A 6,995-nucleotide genomic window follows, 5' to 3' on the forward strand; every position below is an offset into this window, starting at 1 on the left:
GTGGTGAGGAACATGAAGAGGTGGGGCCCCGTTCTGGATAAATTCTGAAGGTGGAGCTGACAGCATTTGCTGACAGGTCACAGGTAAACGAGGAGGAGGAGAGGAGATAAGGTACCTGTGGGGCGCCTGGCTGGCTGGCTGGCTCAGTCAGTTAAGCATCTGACTCTTGGTTTCCGCACAGGTCACGATCTCATGGTTTGTGAGTTCAGTCCCCGCATCGGGCTCTGCACTGACAGCACGGAGTCTGCTTGGGATCCTCTCTCTCTCTCTCTCTCTCTCTCTCTCTCTGCCCCTCCCTGCTTGCACACCCTCTCTCTCAAACTAAACTTGTAAAAAAGTTTTTTAAAAGAAAGTACTTGTTAGGAATCCACACTGGACAAGCTCACACAAAGGAACTTGGTAGCTGGTGTTAAAAAGTGTAGTGGTTAGGGGTGCCTGGGTGGCTCAGTCAGTTAAGCATCTGACTTTGGCTCAGGTCATGACCTCACAGTTTGTGGGTTNCCCCATGACAGGCTCTGTGCTGACAGGTCAGAGCCTGGAGCCTGTTTCAGTTTCTCTCTCTCTCTCTTTCTCGCTCTCTCTCTCTCTCTCTGTCCCTCACCCCCTCTCAAAAATAAACACTAAAAATCTTTTAAAAAAATTTTTTTAACGTTTTATTTATTTCTAGGAGAGAGAGAGAGACAGCGTGAGCAGGGGAGGGTCAGAGAGAGGGAGACACAGAATCTGAAACAGGCTCCAGGCTCCGAGCTGTCAGCATAGAGCCCAACGCGGGGCTCGAACCCATGAACCGTGAGATCATGACCTAAGCGAAAGTCGGACGCTTAACCGACTAAACCACCCAGGTGCCCCTAAAAAAACTTTTTTAAGTGTAGTGGGTAAGAGCAAAGATTCCCAGACCTAGGCGGCCTGGGTATAAATCCAGCCCCAGCGCTTACTGACTGGCTTTGGGCAGGTCACTCCATCTCTTTCCCTCCATTTCCCCATCTCTGACACAGCCTAATAGTACCAAATTCATGTGGATATTGTGAGAATCAAAGGTTTTCTCTGTAAAGTGCTTTGGACCATGCCTGGCACAGAGCACTTGCTGTTAGTGATATTACCGTAGGATGAGTAGAAGCGTTTGCTGAGAGTGCACAGGAGAGCGCATTCTAGGCCCCAGGAACAGTTTGTGTGGTTTTCAAAGGATGTGCGAGGAAGCCAATGTGGCTGGAACCTAACCTGATCGAGAAAGAGTAACAAGAAGCCAAGTTGCAGAGAAGGCCTGAGAGCTGCCTGGGAGCCATTGTGGGTTTCAGCGTGGACCCGCCAGCACAGGAGGTCAAAAGAGACAGTAGTGGAAATTGACTCGAGACTTGCTGTCGCGGATGCATAGAGAGAGGAGAAGAATGGAGCACTCCGTCTATACTGCCAGCTGGTTCCCAGGCATCGGTGGTCTCCAGTGTCCAGGAGAAGAAACTTAGTCTAGTTGGACTTCTTGCCTGAGTCCAAATGCTAGTTCTCATGTCTTCAACTCCGGTGCCCACGGGGGGTAAACTACTCCAGGGCCCACTTCCCTCATCTTCAAAGTGGGGCTAACTGTCACACCTCTCTCATTGGGGTGGTTGTGACAGTTACAGAAGATGGACGTAGGCAGAGCCTGGTTAATTCAGGCTGTCCCTGAAAACTGGCTGGGGTCCCGTGACATTTTGAAAAGCAATGAGATGTAGTTCAGTGTATTAACAGAACAAACGGGAAGAAGCAAGGGCTGGGCCCATTTACCCGCACTGCCGAGTACTGAGGTACCTAACCCCAGGGTCCAGTCTCTCGGGCCCGCGATCCGGCCCCGAATCCTTCACTGAGGAAATGGAATTGAGAACATAGGAGCCCCAGTTCTAGTCCTGTGAAGTGATTTCTGCCCCCTCTCTGAGTCCGTCATTCACCAGCTTCACTGGCTTTATCCGCACATTCAGCCTCCAGAGCTGTGTGTATCTGGCTCCTTTTCATTCAGGCTCCAGCTTAAAGTTACTTCTCATCCCTCCTCCCTTCCCCCAACAGCTCAGCAATACTAACCAAACTCTTATTTTTTTTATTTTATTTTTTTACATTTATTCATATTTTTGAGAGACAGAGGCAGTACAAGCAGGGGGAAGGATAGAGAGGGAGACACAGAATCCAAAGCAGGCTTCAGGTTCTGAGCTGTCAGCACAGAGCCCGACTCAGGGCTCGAACCCACGAACAAGGAGCTCAGGACCTGAGCCGAAGTTGGATGCTTGACCGACTGAGCAGCCCAGGCGCCCCTAACCAAACCCTTACTTTAATGATAGTAAGTACCAATTTCTCCTATGATCTTCTTACTAACTCCTTCCGGTTAGAATGGCAGCTTTGTGAGAGCGGGAACTTTGCCTGATTTCCTACTGTTTACCCGGTGCCTGGCACCTGGTTGGGGCTGGGTAAATACTGGTTGGAAGGCTGGCACCCTGTTTCAGCTTTGCTGCAGGCTGCTCAAGTGGTCTGTGAGGCGCCTCCCAATTGCAGGGATCTTGTTCCTGACTCAGGCCACAGAGAGTTATTACCATTAAGACTCTGGAGACGATGAGAGCTTCGGCTTCACAGGCAAATATTTTCCTATCGGGAAATGGTAACATTATAGTTAATGGCCTTGCGTCCCAACCCCCACTTGTCTCATTTAGGAAGAAACTTCAGAGATAAGTGAACAAGGACTCAGCATCTATGCTCCAGTCACTCCTCAACTCCCTATCTCCCATTTCACTCTCTGGCCTTGATTCTGAGCACACTGTTGTCACCCCCAAGCCACCCAGGCTTTCCCTCAAACTATACTGCTTTTAGTTCCTGAGGACGAGGCCCAACTGCGGGTTCTGTCTTGGTCTGTCTTAGTAATGAAAAGTAGACACAGCCAGTGTGGTCCAGCTTGCCTTTGTATTCGTAAATTAGGGGGACAGAATGGGAAGGAGGCACATGAAGGCAGGAGGAGTCCAGAAAAGACCTAGCCACTGTTGCCACTTGAGTCGCTGTTGCGATGTGGCCTTACCTTCCAACGGCTCTGGCTTTCCTGGCTCTTTGTCCAATTGTTTGTTCATTTAACTAGGACCCTAAACCATCGTTAGCACAGTAATTTAGCCCCAGATCCTGTTAGAGTAAGTAGGACTTGTGGTCCCCCATGGGCTTGAGCTTCTTTTCTAGATACCATGATTGTAGCAATCATGTCACGGCCTCTGGGAACTGCCTCTGCTGACTTGATATCCCCATGTTACCAGAGGGTGGGAGAGACGCTGGTCCTTGTCTGTCACAGAGTCGAGGAATGAATCTCGTGGATGGATGACAACGGAGAGTGAGCAAAGCCGTAGAGTTTAATGAGGGAAAGTACAAAGCTCTCAAGAGTGAGAGGGGTCCTGAGTGGGTAGCGGCTGGGGATTTCTGTCCCTGGCTTTTTGCGGGGACCTTGTCAGAAAGTGTGAGAGACTCCACTCGTGACACCTAGCCCCGGCGGGTCCGGACCACGTGTGTCTCACCCTCTTCCCCAAACTCCGCTGCTGCTGCCACTTCCTCAGCCTCCCACCTGTGCCGCATCCGGCCTCCCTGAAGGTCTCTCTCTCTCCCTGCCTGATGTAACCCTTTCCCTACTCATTCCTCCCCCTGGAATAGGGCCCCTAACTGCTATTAGGGAACAGGGATGATGACTGCTCTGGCTTCTTCAAGCTGACAAGGGACAGTGTGGGGGCACAGCAGTCAGAGTCTACCCAAGGGTCAGTTGAGTGGCCCACAGGATGGTTCTACAGGAAGGCTGACAGGCATGAGGTGGCACAAATATCGGCAGATGTAAAGAGAAAAATACAAACTAAAGATTACACTGACCACCAAGATGGCATCTCTAAGATAATGTCCCCCCTTTTTCAAACCATTCAAACAATCCTGGAGAGACCCTGACTTTGTCTCATTGTGTCCAAATGTCATCATGGGAATTATGGGTCATACTGAAACAAGACATGTCTGGAGTGCCTGGGTGGCTCAGTCGGTTAAGCGTCCGACTTCGGCTCAGGTCATGATCTCCCAGGTTTGTGAGTTTGAGCCCTGCATCAGTCTCTGTGCTGATAGCTAGCTCAGAGCCTGGAGCCTGCTTCAGATTCTGTCTCCCTTCCTTTCTGCCCCTCCCCCACTCACGCTCTGTCTCTGTCTCTCAAGAAAGAAAGGAAGAAAGGAAGGAAGGAAGAGAGAGAGAGAGAGAGAGAGAGAGAAAGAAAGAAAGAAAGAAAGAAAGAAAGAAAGAAAGAAAGAAAGAAAGAAAGAAAGAAAGAGAAGAAAAGAAACAACACATGTCAGGGAATCTCTCCCAACCCAGGTGATGGAGGAACAGTAACTAATTAGTGGTGGCTTAATTCTCCAAGAGTCCAGCTTTAGCTTTTTATTTAAAGCATCTAATGCTTGTGAGGTATCATTTACAGTTCTGCTGAGCAAGCAGACAGTTTGCTTTATTTTGCAGTGTAAAACTTTTCCAGAGCCGGGAGTCCTACCAGAGAAAGAGCCAAGATAGCCTTTTACCATTATTACTTTGCAAAATTTTAGGTAAGCCAAACCTGGGTATTATTTTATAAAGCAAAGCTTTTATTACTTCTTGTGTCTTTTCCATTTCTCAGGGAAAGGCCTCTACCCAATTAGTAAATGTATCAACCCATACCGACAGATGTTGGGACCCCTTTGACTTTGGCATATGAGTGAAATCTAATTGTCAGTCTTCCCTGGAGCGCCTCCAGGTCCTTGATTGCGTGGGAAAGCAACTCTGTGGTTGTGAGGCTTGTTTCTAGGACAGACGTCACAGGCTGATACTACTTGCTGAACTGTCCTTGACAAATTTTTCCCAGTAAACATCCTTTGGGCCATTTGATAAGTATTATCCCTCCCTAAATGAAAGGCCTGATGCAGTGTTTTAATGATCTTTCAGCTNGAAAGAAAGAAAGAAAGAAAGAAAGAAAGAAAGAAAGAAAGAAAGAAAGAAAGAAAGAAAGAGAAGAAAAGAAACAACACATGTCAGGGAATCTCTCCCAACCCAGGTGATGGAGGAACAGTAACTAATTAGTGGTGGCTTAATTCTCCAAGAGTCCAGCTTTAGCTTTTTATTTAAAGCATCTAATGCTTGTGAGGTATCATTTACAGTTCTGCTGAGCAAGCAGACAGTTTGCTTTATTTTGCAGTGTAAAACTTTTCCAGAGCCGGGAGTCCTACCAGAGAAAGAGCCAAGATAGCCTTTTACCATTATTACTTTGCAAAATTTTAGGTAAGCCAAACCTGGGTATTATTTTATAAAGCAAAGCTTTTATTACTTCTTGTGTCTTTTCCATTTCTCAGGGAAAGGCCTCTACCCAATTAGTAAATGTATCAACCCATACCGACAGATGTTGGGACCCCTTTGACTTTGGCATATGAGTGAAATCTAATTGTCAGTCTTCCCTGGAGCGCCTCCAGGTCCTTGATTGCGTGGGAAAGCAACTCTGTGGTTGTGAGGCTTGTTTCTAGGACAGACGTCACAGGCTGATACTACTTGCTGAACTGTCCTTGACAAATTTTTCCCAGTAAACATCCTTTGGGCCATTTGATAAGTATTATCCCTCCCTAAATGAAAGGCCTGATGCAGTGTTTTAATGATCTTTCAGCTCTGTGAGCTCGATAATAGTATTTGCCCTGCTCTGTTTGTAACCATTCTGAGGGCTAGAAACAGTGTCCATGAGTCAGACCCAGTTTATTTCCTTGGAAGGGCAGGTGGGATTGAGTCTCCTTTAATAATTGATATAGTGGGTGAGCTATTTACTGAACCCCAGTATCCACATCCTACAATATACGTTAATTCCCCAAAACTCATAGAATCGTTTATCTGTCCTGGAGTTAGTAGCACCATAGTCTCTAATTCAATTATAATGCCCCTTCCTAGGAAGGGAGTAAGGCTCTCTGGCATTATCAAGAAACAATGAGAAAAAGTTTGTTTCCCCATATGCATCCCAAGGGCCAAGAGAAAAATATAGTCATAAGTTCTCTGGAGACGCCTCCAATTGGTGTACTGTGTCTGGATAGTTGGCCTGATGTGGAATGGAGGACAGAAAAGGTGGCTCCAGTATCAAGAAGGAAATGAACCAGCTTTTTTAGTTACCAGAGTTTTCCAGAGTTACCTGAGGCTCCGGGCTTCCAATAGACAGTTAGTTCTTAGGTGCCATCGCAAAGATCCCCGGGCCCCATCAGTCCCTTTCAGGGAGACTGGTTATCTGAGCCTTCACAGAGGTCCCTGAGGGCATTCAGATTTTCCAGTGACTGTCTCCACACAGGGCCATGGCTTACAGGGCTTTGACTTCTGTTGTCCCTTCTGAGGGCAGTCTCATTTCCCGTGCCCTGACTGGCCACATAAGTGGCATTCAGTGCCAGGCCCTTGGGAAGTCTGGTCTGACATAGTGTGCAAGGCCTCAACTAAGGCCTCAGATTTTTCTTAAGCCTCCTTTCCTGTTTTGTTTTGTTTTTTTAAATTTTGATCTCGGTTGTAATCTCCCCGATTGGCAGCTCATAAGACCTCCTCCAGGGTCCCTTGAAGGCCAACAGCCAATTTTTGCATTTTCTCTGAATATCTAGGGCTCATTGAGTGACAAATTTGTCCTTTTTTAAAATTTTTTTTTTGTTTTATTTATTTTTGAGACAGAGGCAGAGCACGAGTGGGGGAGNGCTTCAGCTCAGGTCATGATCACAGTTCATGATCTCACAGTTCATGGGCTCGAGCCCCGCATCGGGCTTTGTGCTGACTGCCAGCTCAGAGCCTGGAGCCTGTTTCAGATTCTGTATCTCCCTCTGTCTCTGACCCTCCCCTGCTCACGCTGTCTTTCTCTCTCNCAAAACACAAACTTGGAAGGTGGTGGCCATACCATTTCTTAATGGGATGGTTATAGTCCCAGTTAGGATATTGGGATGGAATTCCCTGGGCCCTGGTAGAAAACTGGATGCTCCCTATAGGACCTCCAGCCCCA

This window comes from Crocuta crocuta, unplaced genomic scaffold (genome assembly GCF_008692635.1).
Source record: "Crocuta crocuta isolate KB4526 unplaced genomic scaffold, BGI_CrCroc_1.0 scaffold943, whole genome shotgun sequence".
NCBI lineage: Eukaryota > Metazoa > Chordata > Mammalia > Carnivora > Hyaenidae > Crocuta > Crocuta crocuta.